Source organism: Protomyctophum parallelum, assembly GCF_964188405.1.
Source record: "Protomyctophum parallelum genome assembly, chromosome: 15".
Lineage (NCBI taxonomy): Eukaryota > Metazoa > Chordata > Actinopteri > Myctophiformes > Myctophidae > Protomyctophum > Protomyctophum parallelum.
In genome coordinates this window covers 35756111-35773386 of record NC_139710.1, presented here as the reverse complement: position 1 = coordinate 35773386, position 17276 = coordinate 35756111, and positions in this window count along the sequence as shown.

Sequence of the window (17276 nt, the reverse complement as noted above, 5' to 3'; positions counted from 1 at the left end):
ATGGATCCAATCTAGTTATTATTTAGCCACAAGCTTTTGCTAATACGTTTCATCAGTTGCATATTTATAAAACCCACAGACAGACTTAACCACATTCTGTCTGGTATACCGATTTTATGCATGCATTTTATAGGCCGACATTTTCAATAGCAGCTCTATTAGCTCACAGCAGGTCTCATCGCTGTCATAATAATGTGACAAAGTGTAAAATGGGGCAATGACTCATGAAAAAGAGATTAGGTTTCTGACCGACCGCAACAGTATTTGTAAAATCCCTTGTTTCTTTCTTATCTCTTACACACTTCTACGCTCGCTCACTCAGACACAAGATAACGCATGCATGCATGCGCTCTCACACGCGCACACACACACACACACACACACACACACACACACACACATCTGTATATATATATACAGAGATATGCATATAGCGTGCACACACGCACACACACACACACACACAGACAGGAGGCATATAGAGTTTTCACCTTCTGATCAAACAATATGGGCTCTGACAGCAGTGTAAACACTCACTTCTGCCTCATTAGGGGAGACACTCCGAAAGTGTGCGAGTGAGTGTGTGTGTGTGTGTGTGTGTGTGTGTGTGTGTGTGTGTGTGTGTGTGTGTGTGTGTGTTTGTGTTTGTGTTTGTGTGTGTGTGCGCGTGTGTTTACAGATTTATCTATGCATTCACCTGTCTGTGTGTACATATAATTATGTTTGCTTATGCAGGAATTTCATACACGACACGTACACTGTATGTGCACACGTGTTTGTACTGTATGCGCCTATTTGTGCCCTGTGTGCGTGCGCGTGCGTGCATGCCTCCCATGGCATAGCATATAAGTGAACCTGTGGTGTGATGTGTGATGTAAACAGGAATCATTAGCATAGCCACCAGCTTTCAAACTGTGTGTGCTCCACACGAGCTCACACACACACACACACACACACACACACACGCAGGGATATTATGCATACTGTAAATGGCTGCATCTGGAAGGAGATACACTCGGTGCATGTATAAGTAAACTAAGCCAAAATATACTATATATTCTAATTTAAAGACAGACACACACACACACACACACACACACACGTATCTTTATGAAAATTAACTGAAACTTGGAATTGACATTTCAAATCAGATTTATGTTGCTTTGTTGTGTATGTGTGCGCGCACGTGTGTGCGTGCGTGTGCGTAGATGACAGGAAGAGAAGAGAAGAGAAGAGAAGAGAAGAGAAGAGAAGAGAAGAGAAGAGAAGAGAAGAGAAGAGAGTTGATAAACACAGAATAAAGTGAAAGGACAGACAGGGATTTAGAAGTGAAAGGATGAGCTGGGATTCACAGAGGAAGAATTATGGAAAGAAGAAAATGAAATGAAGAAAACTATATTATAGAGTCTCTTGCAAATGTTCTTCTGCAGAATTGTAATTATTCCATTTTTATGTTATCCTTTTTTTTTATATTTGCATGGTGGTCCTTTATAAGCCTCATAGAATAGACAGTTTCTTTCACTTGCACTGCAAAACTCACAGTGGTAATAAATACCCGCAGTTAGTTTTACAGAGAAGGTTGTCCGGTGGCACAGGGGTTAGAGAAGTTACTAGGGATTATTATAATAATTCTTTCCATTCTGAAAAAAAAAACATGTATCGGGGTATCTGCACTGCAGGCTTAGGCAATTCAGATTTAACTTTAATATATATTTTTTTATCCCACGATGTTGTAACCCATTTTTCACCCCTGTGTCAATCATCTAATGTGATCCTGGGCTCTACACACCCTCCGCAAAACCTAGTCCCCATATATGGGGGACAAGGGGAGAGCAACGGACTTGAACTCATGCTTCCTTCATGCCTGAGTGTCCAAGTCGCTCCTTTACACCTGACAGGAGGGAGTTTCCCTGGTTGGACGTAGCGCGTGGAAGGAACACGTTATTCCAACCAGTTCCTTTCCCCTCCATCAGGCGCCCAGGGGGAGGGGGAGGCAGTTTAGTGACCAGGATTACGGTATGTTTTTAACTTTTTTGTGAGGGTACCTACCCTAGGGGACACGGGGAGAACATGCAAACTCCACACAGAAAGGCCCTTTCGCCAACCCCGCCTTCGGGTATGGGCACTGATGACGCGGAGGATTTAACTTTAACCCATTCAGGCCTAAGGCCGATTCTAAAAACGCCTCTAAATCCTGACCTAAGGTTTCTGAAAAACTTCAAATATTGATATAGCAGAATCAAAATCTTTACATTTTTGAATACTGTACATACTGTACAGAACCCAAATATGGGTTCCCGGCCTGAGGGGGTAAGGTACAAATAGGGAACCCCGCCCAAAATGGGTTAATACCTTATATTTAATATTGTGAGTTTTTTCAAGCTGTTATACTTTGGGCCTCTTTATCCGTTAAGCCAATCGAACCGATTATGCCGATTAATCAAAAAACAACTATAAATCGGACGATACCGATGTGTTTTGCCGATTAACCTCCCATCACTACAAAGAACCCTTGCATCAACCATGGAGAATGGCTGGTCGGGAACACAATGGCCATGTTTAGAAGAAGCTGAGTGGGGAATTAAGAGGGCGCTTCCCCAGAACTCTGACATCCCATTACTTCGACTATACGTGGCTTTGCGAGTCGGAAAACAATGAGCTGAAATTAAACAAATAAAAAAACAAAAACAAAAGAAAGGAGAGGTAAAGGAGGAGGACCCCCCTTCATCGTGGAGGTAAAGAACAGCGGGGGGAAGATAAAAGTGTAGGAAATGTGGTGGTGATCCATCCAGCGCTGCTTGTGTGACTGCCCCCATTTTTCAACCTCTTGTTTTGCTACCTGTGGCGCTTCACAAAACAACACAACGCACACCTGAGCGATCGCCGCCTTTTCTGACAGAGTGTGTGCGTGCGTGCATGCGTGACAGTGAGAGAGAGTGAGAGACATAGAGAGTGAAAGAGAGACAGCTAGGGGACCATGTGTGATTGTGAATTTTATTCACCTCGCTCTTTTTTGATATTCTGCTTCCCTAAATACAGCACTATCCTTCTCTCCTGTCACACACAAGCACACACACACACACTATACAGTACATGCATCAACCAATAGGATCCACCGGCCGTTATCGCCGGCAAATTTGAATGGGCCCCTGTAGAGCAGAAATCACACTGGCTGGGGCAGGCTAAGGTCTCAGTCGTGGGGGGGGGGGGGGGGGGGTAGAGCAGCTCGCAATTCATTTTCAATGGGAGTCACGTGGTTTTGACAGGACAACCTTGCTCCATGGCTGTGTTCTGCCCTCCGCCCCCCATGGAGATTGTCTCGTCAAAACCATGTGAATTGCGAGCTGCTCTGCCCCCCCCCCCCCCCTCCCCCAGAACGGCGACAGAACACACGTTTCGACAGTGTGTGTGAGCGCAGCCTAACCAGACTCCACCAGATGGGGCGGTATTGATTTACAAGTTCACAGCTCAGCATCTATCTCCTGCCAAGTTAGCTTAAAAAAAAAAAAAAAAAGGATCAGCGATTGGGTTGCAGAGATTCCAGATGGAAGTAGTTTGTGAAACAAGTGTGAGCGGAGTCAGGTTAGGGGCAGGCTATACCGTTGGACCAATCAGTGTGAAACTGTGTGCGCACACACTCCCGAGGCACACACACTCCCAAGGCATTATTTTCACATCCTCTCTCCTCCTCTCGTCTTGTTTTCATCCACCTCCTCTCCTTCTTTGTTTGTTGTCCAATGTCCATATTATTCCCTGGCCTGAAAAGTACAGAATGCGATTGCATTCTGTACTGTGCAGAGCGCACACATGTGCCTGAGAGTGGACTTGTAGAATAGAATAGAATAGACTTTTATTTGTCATTGCACACAAAGCATACACTGAGCATACAATGAAATTTCTAGGGAGCTCCCACATAACCGTAGTACATAAAAACACTAACATAACACGTAACATACAACACAGAGTAAAGTGCATGGTAATATTTAAAGTGCATTGTATAAGATCTACAAGAGGACATAATATTCAATATCCAAGGTCGTTCCATTCTCCTGTTGAACTGTGGGAGACGTATGCGTTAGCTTAGCTGTAAGGAGGAGGGGGGTGCGGTGGCACAGTCTGTAATGCCGTCGCCTCACAGCTAGAAAGAAGGTCCTGGGTTCGATTCCCGCTGGGGACGCTGTTGGCGTGTTCTCTCCTCCGCGGGGTTGGCGAAAGGGCCTTTCTCTCCCCGTGTCCCCTAGGGTATAGGTACCCTCACAAAAAACATAATCATGGTATCTATACTACCGGGGCGCCTGATGGAGGGGAAAGGAACTGGTCGGAATAACGTGTTCCTTCCATGAGTTACGTCCGGCCGGGGAAACTCAGACTCTCCCCTGTCAGGTGAAAAGAAGCAGCTTGGACTCCTCATGCATAGAAGGGGGTATGAGGTCAGTCCGCTGTGAAGTTTTTTTAGCATTTGCCCAAAATAGAGAAGATGCCAGGGTTAATGTAGTTGACATACGTTTTAAATTAAATTGTTAAATTGAAAATTATAAAAAATAAAAATAAATATCAATCATATCTAGCAGTCTAAATGCACTATATATATATATATTTCAGTCTGAAGTCTAGAAGCAGAGATAAAACATATCCCCACTCTTTGGTCTGAATAAGCTTAAGAGCTCCAGCTCCTGTGGGTTTTCCTCGTTCCAATTCCATCCAGACTGCCAGTAAACAAACCCTGTTAGGATTATGCATTGATCTAACAGAGCGTTTGGGTATAGGGCGGTGGGTTCAGCTCATTTGCTCAAAACATTTCTTCCCCTGTTTTGCTGTTATAGGAATATAGTTTGCTGGTGCTTTTTGGCAGCTGGTGGGGGAGGGGGTCACATTCAGTAATGTGTCTTGGTTCCCCCAGTAGGCTATATGTCTCTATTCCCTCAAACCAATTTTATGTTCTCTGATTGATTGATTGATTGATGAACTGTTTGTAGAAGTAAAATAGTCACATTTATACGAGCTATTTTCAGTAAAGACATGTGTTGTAGAGAGGAGGGGGAAAGGAAGGGACCAAGTACAAACCTGGTCAACCCTGGTCAAAAAAAAAGAAATGGTGGGATTATAATAGTGCCTTTATCCAAATCGCTTCCATATGCACTTCATTCACCCGTTCACTCATCAACGCCAACGGCAATGGAAGCCGTGCAAGGCACCCCGCTGCTCATGGGGAGCATTTACTACAGGGGTTCTTGTCTTCCTCGAGGACACTTTGACACTAACCCTGCAGGGAGAGCCAGTTATCGAACCAGGAACATTAAGATCCCAAAGTGGTCACTTTTTACCTCCTGAGTCACCGCCACACAGTAGTTTAACCCATTTAGACCGGTATCACGGGTTATTTATATGGCTCGCTAGGCTAAACGACAGGTATAGGAGCTACCCTGAGCTAAAAGATATGAATGACGGTGTGTGCGTGTGAGAGTGTCTGTCTATGTACAGTATATGTCAAACTAAATCAAAAGCTGAACATCCCCCTTAACAAACCCACAGTTCCACTCATCTGCTGGCTGTGGCCAGCTCTGTCGTTGGCCCCACGCAGCCGAAGCGAGTGGCTGGATGTCACAGCTCAGTTGCGGGGACAATAACCCACGTGTTTATTATTTTTATAGTTTTTATGTTTTCTTCTTTTTTTGTCTTTGATGCACAACACCGACACTAGATGTTAACGAGGGACCGTCTAACATTCCCCAGACTAGACCTAGACCTGACTGAGCTCAGTGAAGCTGTCTGAAACAGCCCCAGACATGTCCTAGACCTGACCTGAGCTCAGTGAAGCTGTCTGAAACAGCCCCAGACATGTCCTAGACCTGACTGAGCTCAGTGAAGCTGTCTGAAACAGCCCCAGACATGTCCTAGACCTGACTGAGCTCAGTGAAGCCGTCTGAAACAGCCCCAGACATGTCCTAGACCTGACTGAGCTCAGTGAAGCTGTCTGAAACAGCCCCAGACATGTCCTAGACCTGACTGAGCTCAGTGAAGCCGTCTGAAACAGCCCCAGACATGTCCTAGACCTGACCTGAGCTCAGTGAAGCTGTCTGAAATAGTTCCACATGTGGCAGGAATTCAACTCTGCTGAATTTAGTCTGGTGAGTTAACTACAGTACGTGAAGTGGCCAGTTGTTTAATTCACATGATGTTCAAAGCGTTTATGTGCCCAACTTAAAAAACACTCATTTTAGAACTGCATTTCCACTGCGGTGCCAAGCGGCCATGTATGCCAAGTCTAATTTCAACATCCATTTGCTGAGCAGTAATTAAGCAGTCCTCCCGATGACATCGCTCCGACAGATTTAGACTGAAGGCCTCTCAAGCCAAATTAGTTTGTGTTAAACTTCATCGTTTTGGGATGTATGAGATATTCTGTGCATAATAAATCATCTGTGAAGTCTAATGAAGTGCCCCATTATTACAGTAGGTCAATGAGTGTTTGTTTTTTTTACAAATTTGTTGTGTCATTCATTTGTTTGTCCTGGACCTGTATGTGTGCCTACAGTGTGAGCATGCGTGCGTGCCTAATATAGTCTGATACAGACTAGTGCATTGAAAGTGTAAACCATATGGCCACTGTTACAGTGATACAAGTGCACGGTCATGTGCCCGAGACGGAGATTGATAATCTCCGTCAAATTAGTTCTATGAAAACTGATCGCATCGCTCTACAGCCTAGAGGCGCTTGTTGACGATGGGCACATTTTATTATTGGATTAAATAGGCGGTGTTAAGCTTGGGTAAAGAATTCATAATAAAACTAGAAAAAGTGCCCCTCAGGGCACAGGTCTCCACCAGGCCAGGTCAGGTTGTGGCCTCCTGGTGATGCTATAATAGGCCAATGTGAAAAGGGTGCCATTTCTTCTTACGCCTTTGATGGCAATTGGGTGATTTGAGGCTTCGTTAAGACCTCCATATTATTATGGTCAATGCCTATGTGAAAAGTGGGAGTGATTGGTGCAGGCAGTGAGGAGCTACGGCAGTCACAGTGACACACATTCAGACAGACATTGTCAGAATTATAGTATGATGATGATCATGATAGTATGATGATGATAGTATGATGATGATGATTGCCATTTTTACACGCATGTACTGAATTTCTCTGTCTTTATTCCCCCTTTCTTGAAACTGCAGTGTAGAATTTGCACAACAATGAATTCCAACCACTTTTTTTGTTTTTTTTACAGATGTAGGCCTATGCCTGTGATGTGAAGTCGAGTTGACATTTATTTTGACGACTACTACCAGAATCAGATAGGAACTTGTAGTTGAAAGGAGTCGTAGAGGACAGCTGAAAGAATTCTTCAACCACTGTCGCACACGCACACGCACGCGCACACGCACACACACACACACACACACACACACACACACACACACACACACACACACACACACACACACACACACACACACACACACACACACACACACACACACACACACACACACACACACACACACACACACACACCTTGACATTGATGTGTCTGGAGCAGGTTGACACAGTTGAGTTCACTCCATCAGTAATCAGCCATGAGAGCTCTCACTCTCTCTGTGGTTTCCTCCCATGGGAAGGGATGGAGAAGCTACAGCCACCATCAAGTAACTGTGTGTGTGTGTGTGTGTGTGTGTGTGTGTGTGTGTGTGTGTGTGTGTGTGTGTGTGTGTGTGTGTGTGTGTGTGTGTGTGTGTGTGTGTGTGTGTGTGTGTGTGTGTGTGTGCGCGTGTGTGTGCGTGTGTGTGTGTGTCTTTACAATGACAGCCAAGGCTGACATGTAACCTATGTACTTCCTGTCTTCCTGTAAAGCTAGTTCCAGCTTAAGGTGGCATTTTTTATATTCGTTTTTACTTTGTGTTTGCAATTACTGTTTAGTTAACAGTTTCCGTGCCGGGAATGGATTACTCCAGGTTAATGTCGCTGCCGTATCGGACATACCCGCCTTTTGTTTTATGTGTTTAATCCGCCGTAATGTAATGAATCAAAAGAAAATCCGTCTTCGTCGCGGAGTATGAGACTGGATGCCTTCGCTGTGATGACGAAACCGGAAATCGTCACATGCTGTGGGCTGCTAGGGCTTCTGGGAAATTGAGGCCAATGGAAATGCATTGGGTGCAACGCCTCATTGAAACCAATCTTGTGTGCGTCTTCCGGGTGCACCAAGATGGTGGATGCTACACACAGATCATAACAAACCACGGGAGCTTTTTTTGATGGATTTTCGCGGATTAAAAGCCCAAATAATTCAGCGTATGCTCTAAAGGTAATACAACAATCTCGGCAGTGAAGGGGGGTTGATTAAAATGCGGGTTAATCGTAAAAAACAGTCAAACTGTTAAAGGCTTAGATTTACTAAAAGTAAGTTCATAATATTCTCTATGATTTGAGTGATTTTTTTTTGATTGAGTGAGTCCTATCTGATTGCATTAAACCCACCTTGCCACTCATTTCGACACTTATGCATGTGCATACCCTCCATTGTTTTTTTTGTTTAAACTCTTTTCACTAAAATGTCAATTCTAGTTTTTATTTCATTAGTTTTGTTAACTAATAACCATGGCTATAGTTGCGTATCCATGAGCATATAGACATATAGTAAATTAGGCATTCCTCTCTCTCTCTCTCTCTGTTATTCTTTGTCTCTATCATTCTGTGACATTGTCTTTCCTTTTTTTTCCCACACAGGCTGTTAATTCAATTAGCAAGATGCCATCTCCGCAATTAGGCTTTCCAATTACTGCCTCGCTTTTCAGTCAGTTGCCCTCGTTTCTTTTGTTTTGCACTGTATGTAGAAATGTAATGGAATTGCAGTCTGTGATAAGGCCAAATCATCGTGAAGCCGCTTCATTCAGCGCTCCAAAAGTTCAGCGGCTGTTCAGGAATGAGGCGAAGCAGTCACACGTTTGTCACGTGATGCCTTGTGTCTATAGACGCTTTTCGCAAAGTCAGCACCTCGTTCAGCGCTCTCAAAGATCCACGGTTATTTGGTATTTGGTTTGGGCTCAAGTCTTTTTTGAAAAACACACCATTACATTTTAGTGCTATCGTTTAGTGATCTGAAATTGTGTAGTCTTAGTCTCATGGTCGACTAAATATCAAAACCGTAGTTTTAGTCATGCCAGTGTTCTTTTTGACAGCAAATTCAGATTTAGTCTTAGTCTGGTTGGTTTTCTCTGGAAAGAGATTTTGGCGTAGAGGGGGAAAAAAAGTAGGACAGTCAACTATATGTACGGGGTTCAAGTGGTCAAAGGGGCTATTATTTAGGCAAGAGGACAGCGCCTGTATATTGCAGTAGTGACAGTCAAACCAAGATCACACGAACGAGGCACGAACGAGGGCCTCTGCGTCAGCATTTAGGCCTAGTGTGTGTGTGTGTGTGGCGGCGGGGGGGGTCCTCTGTACCAGCATTTAGGCCTAGTGTGTGTGTGTGTGTGGCGGCGGGGGGGGGGGGGGGGTCCTCTGTACCAGCATTTAGGCGTAGTGTGTGTGTATGGGGGGCTACCTTTCAACCTTGATTATTTTGGCCGTTTGTCAGCGGGGATGAGTTACGCAGGTTCCAACACCACCACCGCAGAAGCAGCAGCAGGTGCAGAGAGCTCATTCAGTTGTCACGTCACGTCACGGTCCCGCGACATGCACGACGCCATGATGACTCATCTGAACGCACGCAGGAAGCAAGGAGGCGGGGACCGCTTACTTCATACCTTGCCGCGTGTGCGCGCACTCTCTCTCTCTCTCTCGCTCTCTCTCTCTCTCTCTCTCTGGGGTGACATTGTCAAAAAAAGTGGAAAAAAGAAAAATGCATTGCTAATTAAGCCATTTAGGCATGACCTCAAAATTATAAAAAAAAATCTTCTAAATCCTCCAGTTTTCTGAAATAAATATTTTTACGATTAAAAACATTTTGCAGACCTACAAGCTCATAGCGCGCCACCGAGTGCCGCGCTATGAGCTTGTAGATCTGCTATTTTTCAATAGCTAAATTATAACATGTTTAATACACCAAAAGGGGTTCCCGCCCAAAATGGGTTAAAACTTGTATCAGCGATGCTAATTAGGCTGATTAAGTGCCTTTTCAGAGGCATCCGAGGTTTCCGCGAGGTGCTCGTAACTCGCGAGCGAAGGTGAAAACCTTGTCAGCTCGGATGATGGTATCTCCGCTTGTCAAAACGCAACCCAATTAAAAAAAAAAAGACTTAATTCATTAAAACTTAAAGGAGGCGTAGACAGCTGTTTTATGTCTCTATGTCCTTCTATAAATACAAAAATGGAGAAAAAGACAAGAAATGCTGTGTTTTATCTATTTAAGGCATTTTGGGCGGGAACCCCTTTTGGTGTTAGCATTATGTTATGCTTTAACCGAGTGGCGCGCTATGAGCTTGTAGGTCTGCTATTTTTGAAAAATCGTGAAAATGTGCCTCACATTTGGAATATACTTTTTCAGAACGAACTGATTTTTTTACTCAAATCTTTGCTTCTGGGGGGGGTCCCTGGAACAACATATTTTCAGATGGGGGGTCGGAGGCCAATTACAGATCATTTTTGGGGTCCTTGACATGAAATATTGAGTGATATATAGGCCTAGAAACATAGGTATTTCAGAAAACTGTCAGGATTTAGAAGACTTTTTTTCCCCAGGCCTAAATGGGTTAAGGCATTAATTTGTTCAAACTTGCTGGGCTAGCAGACGGATAAGACATCCTCGTAATTGAAGCTGACTTTGACATTGAGCAAGAGCATTTACCACTGGTCAGAATGTAGCTTCAATGCCGTTCTCTGAATCAGAATCTGAATCCTTTATTGCCAATAATGTAAACATGTTAGGAATTTGGTTTGGTGGACAGCAGAGTGCAGTTACAACATTAGGACGTGCAAAACAGGACAAGACAAAACAACAATGAATGCAATGCATAAATATAAAGTGCAGAGAGTTGAAGTGTTCAGGTCATTTGATGCAGAACCTCGATGTTTGCTATAAATGGTAAATGCCAAATGGTGCATTTATATAGATTGTGCATTATACATTCACCCATTCACACACACATTCATACACCGATGGCAGCAGAAACCATGCAAGGCACCAACCGTCACATCAGGAGCAATTAGGGGCTCAAGGACACTTCGGACACCAACTCTGGGGGAGCCCACAGGGTTCGAACTGGCAACCTTGCGGTTGCGATCCAGCCACTCTACCCCTGAGCCACCGCCGCCCCTATACTGCACAAACTGTCAATGCTTTGGACACTCAGGTGGCACAAGGGTAGTAACTGCCCACTACGGTGGGGGAGTCTCAGGGTCCGATCTATGTGAACACAATGTCTGTCTGTCTGTCTGTCTGTCTGTCCTAGTGTATGATGTCATATTGATGACATCAGCGTATACCCGAGTTTGAAGTCAGACGGTCAGATGGTTGCAGTGGACAGAGACCTGTAAAGTGTGTGGCTGTGAGATGACAGTTCTATAGTGTCCCTGGAGAAAAGACAAAAAAAGACATTTCAAATACCCACGTTGACTTTTTAATCATGTGTGTGGTGGACATTTTGATGAGTCTGTTTCTTACTTTTGACAAGCAGCGCAACTAAGACATGTCATTTCATTCTGCGTGCAATGTAAAGCTGACACATGCAAAAAAAAACTTTTAATCTTCCTTTCCAAATGAAATCCAATTAAAAAAGTTAATTCATTACAGCTTGGGTCACAAAAGCCTGTGTGGCATTACCTTACACAAGAGCGACAGAAATGACTTCAGCTCTCCAGCGTTTCTAATCAGTTCTTGTGAAGTAAGGCTGAGGAATGCATTTCTCTCTCTCTCATATTTTTTAATCAGCCTCTGTTGCATGGGGTAAGGTGGTAACATCCTATTTTCTCTCTCACCCACATCTTCCCTATCTGTACTTGTCAAAGGACGTCGCAGAAATAGCTACATGACACAATCTTTTCGGGAAGAATCAAAGGCTTGCTTATACGAGTTAAGAAATAACTACATTTTCAAGTCCAAACCCAGAAAGTATTCTTTAAAACGAGCATGCATGCACGTACGCGTGTACACGCACACACACAAGCCTGCCCTTCAAGCCTTTATGAAGCTTCATAAAGGGCAGTCCATACTCTCTCCGACCACCGAACTTTTCGTCGGAAAGCTCCGGTACAACTACAACATGACGTCACTCGCAACTTCTCAGAATTTTTGTTCTGAAAGCTGCACTCCCAGACTCTACTTGGGAGAAAAAATTAAAGTCTGATCTTTCCGACGAAAAGTTCGGTGGTCGGAGAGAGTATGAACTGCCCTTTAGTTGACAAATGCATGCTTCCTCTCAATTGATGTGATGGGAACATGTGTCGAATTTGACGTCGGTGGGGCGAATGGTTCTCGGGTTACGTGCATTACAGCCGTACACACATACAGACATACTCTACATACAGACAGACGTACAGTATAGAGACATAGTGCATTTCTGGATAGATTATACGCCGTTGAAGAAGCTTGACGTACAAGAGTTTCACTATACCTATGACGTTATTCTGCCAGACATATTGTGCGTGAAAATAAACAGCTGTGACCTTTAATAAATCATACAGGTCTTAATTGCCAGGTTTCTTTTCTTCTATTGATTTCCATCTGGTTAGCGTTGACAGACGACATCTCTCTGGACAGCTCATAACATTAACAGCATGCGTTTGAGGTGCCAAAACCACCACACCCAGAGTCCCAGACACACACATACCACTTGGAAGGACAGTGAAGGACTGTCTGTCTGTCTGTCTGTCTGTCTGTCTGTAGGACAGTGTGCGTGCGTGCGTGTGTGCGTGCGTGCGTGCGTGCGTGCGTGCGTGCGTGCGTCTTTCTAAAAAGAACTACGGAACACATTCTCTTTGGTAGTGTTTATTTGTCCGTTTGTTTACTCTGAGAGTGAACAACTCTCCATCTTCAGAGTTACATCAGCCGTGAGGATTTTGAATTAGTAGAGGCTTCAAAGGATTAAGGTATTTAAAGTGGAACGAACAAAATTAAGGCTGTGTTTGACTTGAATCATACTCTGTAACTACTGGATTTCATTAACGTCACATACATGGGTGAACACCGACATTGCTGGTTGTAGGAGTGGTTGCACCACTCAAAAAGGTTATTTTAGATATAACCTGACATTTGTTTTATATAATCTTTCACTGGTATATCGTTCACAACCATTCTTCAAGTGTGAACCTACAAGTGTCAACACTCGCTACGAACATAAATAAATGTTACAGAGTGTGACTTCAGCGTCCTCCTACAAAACAAAACACTTATTTATATACCCTCCTCTTATCCCATCAGTGTGCGTTTGGTTTTATGCAGTGTCCTTCTATATACAACACTTTTGGCATTGTTGTTTTTTAAACGATACTTGATCTTCTGCACAAGTCCTCTCTTCAACTGTCCTCTGTACTGCGTGCGTGTAGTATAGAAAGCCTTTTAAAGAACTGTTGTTTTTCCTCTCTCTCTCTCTCTCTCTCTCTCTCTCTCTAGTACGTAAGTACAATTTTGAGGTATTCTTTACTTGAATATTTCCAGTTTTCAGTACTTTTACTTCTACATATCTGAGAGTCAAATATTGTACTTTTACTCCACTACAACACATCGGCCACTTGGAGATAGGCAAACTTGCGATGTGACACGTTGTATTTCTGCAAGAGTCCTGTGTTGCACTCTGAGGCCTGTGGTGCTGCAAGAGGCCTGTGTTGCACTCTGAGGCCTGTGGTGCTGCAAGAGGCCTGTGTTGCACTCTGAGGCCTGTGGTGCTGCAAGAGGCCATCTACACTCTGAGGCCTGTGGTGCTGCAAGAGGCCATCTACACTCTGAGGCCTGTGGTGCTGCAAGAGGCCTGTGTTGCACTCTGAGGCCTGTGGTGCTGCAAGAGGCCATCTACACTCTGAGGCCTGTGGTGCTGCAAGAGGCCTGTGTTGCACTCTGAGGCCTGTGGTGCTGCAAGAGGCCGTCTACACTCTGAGGCCTGTGGTGCTGCAAGAGGCCATCTACACTCTGAGGCCTGTGGTGCTGCAAGAGGCCGTCTACACTCTGAGGCCTGTGGTGCTGCAAGAGGCCATCTACACTCTGAGGCCTGTGGTGCTGCAAGAGGCCGTCTACACTCTGAGGCCTGTGGTGCTGCAAGAGGCCGTCTACACTCTGAGGCCTGTGGTGCTGCAAGAGGCCATCTACACTCTGAGGCCTGTGGTGCTGCAAGAGGCCGTCTACACTCTGAGGCCTGTGGTGCTGCAAGAGGCCATCTACACTCTGAGGCCTGTGGTGCTGCAAGAGGCCATCTACACTCTGAGGCCTGTGGTGCTGCAAGAGGCCATCTACACTCTGAGGCCTGTGGTGCTGCAAGAGGCCATCTACACTCTGAGGCCTGTGGTGCTGCAAGAGGCCGTCTACACTCTGAGGCCTGTGGTGCTGCAAGAGGCCATCTACACTCTGAGGCCTGTGGTGCTGCAAGAGGCCATCTACACTCTGAGGCCTGTGGTGCTGCAAGAGGCCATCTACACTCTGAGGCCTGTGGTGCTGCAAGAGGCCTGTGGTGCACTCTGAGGCCTGTGGTGCAGCTCGTGCTCACGCTCCGGATTACAAATAACATCAGCAGCAGGCGACTCACGGCTGCTAATAACGTCACACTGAGAGTCAGACAGGGAGAGTATAACACTGAGTGCGTGAGACAAAATACACTGAGGGGATTACCCCGTAAGTTATCTATCCTGTGGCTCTTCTATTTTTCGAGCAGCAGAGAAAAATAAGGAATTAATTACAGACAAGAACACATTTTCTTGTGGAAAGGTTTGCTTTGATTTGTTGTGTCCTCACTGACTGTCTGTTCAGCTCTGAAAGCAGGGAAGCAGCTTATTAGTCTCTCTCTCTCGCTCTCTCTCTCTCTCTCTCTCTCTCTCTCTCTCTCACCTCGTCAACCTGTCAACTGTTGATTAATAAGCCCGATTTAGGCTATACTTAGTCGTACAACGATGCTCTGGACATCGACATAAAAGATTTATGTGGCATTATGTGTCTTGCTCTGACCGCTTTCCAAAGTGCATTAAAAAAACATTTTTTGTGTGTTTTATCCTTTTGGCCATTGGGGTGCATCTGTTTTTGAGGGGCGCTGAAGACGCTCCTCCTATGCACAGCTTTGTGTGTATGTCTGTCTGTCTGTATGAGCACGGAATGTGCTCAGCTGATTGGCTAATTGGTGTCTGTATGAGCACGGAATGTGCTCAGCCGATTGGCTGAGCACAGGGAATGTGATGTATGATGAAGAGAGTGCCGCTCACTCGTACATGCAACTGCCATGCCTATATATGGGCATATCGACTGCCATGCCTATATATGGGCATATCGACTGCCATGCCTATATAGGGGCGTACATGCAACTGCCATGCCTATATATGGGCGTATCGGTCAGATCAACTGTCATCCTGTCTAATTATGAAAATTAGACGGCCCTCCGCAGTCCAGTCGCTTGTCGCGATAGCTTTATTCTTACAGTTGTTGTCGATCAACTTTAAAGTGGCATGGCTATTGTTAGCTGCTACACACACATTCACAACAACATCCGGTCCGTCGTTAAAAGTGGTCCGTGATTATAAATCGACGGGGCGCTATAATGTAATGGATTAAATAACCCCGGACAATTAAGGTATTAAATTGTTACTTAAACAAAAATATCAAACCTTTCACAAAAGGAAATCTGCCCAGATGCAGTGATACAAATGACCGAGGGGGGGAGGGGGGGTATCAAAAGCAGAAGGATGAATCATCCCCATCAGCAAATGGAAACCCTAACAGTAAAATATGTACTGTGTAGCGGAGAAGCACCCCATGCAGCTAGTACAGCGTCATGGCTCTCTGGCACTGACTGAGTCACCTATACATCCTCACATGAGCCACCTCTCAGGGTGACACCTGGAAAAGGTCAATTACTGGTGACGGAAGGCCTTTTTAAAATGTAACGGCGTCCTTCATTTCTGCTCGTTAATGTGAAACGTTAACACGCACATGTGCCCACCAATTAGCATCAAGAGTCCCTCCTCGCATTTCCGCTAAGCCGGCTAATGGCTCAGTTGATTGTTGCCATGGAGAGAGAAGGTCAACGGTGCGGCTCAATAGTATTTATTTTCACCAATGCAGCCGACGTGTCTTAGTCTTAGTATAGACTATAGTGTAGTAGAACAGTGGTTCCTAAACATGATTCCTTTTGGTTCCCCAAATTGACACTCATTAGCCCACGGACCCCCATTTGAAAACATATGCCAGGGACCCCCATAAGAGAATATTTTTACGGCTCTAGCAGTGATTCTCAGTGAATCCATTAGCCATTAGACAGCATTGCTGTAGAATTAGATAGCATTTGATACAGACTTATAGCATGTTATGTAGACAGCACTATAATTGCATTGTATGTAGTCATAGCACGTACATATGTATAGCATAGTATAGTATATATGTATAGTTTATATGTATAGTTTCATTATATAGATATTCCACTGTTATGTAGCTTACGCATGTTAAATGATAAATGCTTTTTCTGTGATGTATTCCCATGTTTTTGTGTTCTTGTAAATCGCTCTGGATTAAGAGCGTCTGCTAAATGCCTAAATTGTAATCTCCAGTTTAATTTCAAGGACCCCCAGTTCGACATGCAGCGATGTGAAGGAGCCAAGATTCCGTCGTGTCCGATTCCGTCTGTGATCCCTCACTTTGTGTTTCGAGATGTCATATGACTGGATCGGGTAAATGTATATACAGTAGGGCTCAATTTACTGTGGGGGAGGACGAATACATATACATGCCTCTATTTTTGAGCCCTTTCTATATACAGGTTAAATGTTTGTTTTTCCTTAGACAAACATTACAAACGCCACTGACAATGGACAGAGTTTAATGGTTGTTTTGTCCATGTTTGTTTTTTTTACAGCACGAACCCTGAACATTGCAATTTAGAGACACATTTAGAGACTCTCTCTCTCTCTTTGTCTCTGAAATGTCGATTATTGCCGTTAGTCGTTTGTTGTATACTCAGCACCTAAATAAAAGGCTCTAAATGTCCGTGCTGCTCCAGTCTCTTCTCCTTATGCAACTCATGATGTCCCTGCACCTGTGAAGCACCGGATCAGCCGTTTCAGGTAGACTCCTTTTGGTCGATTATTGCCTGTGTCAATGGAAAATCTGGTTTTTAAACCAACAAATAATAAAATAAATTACATAATTGTATGTATT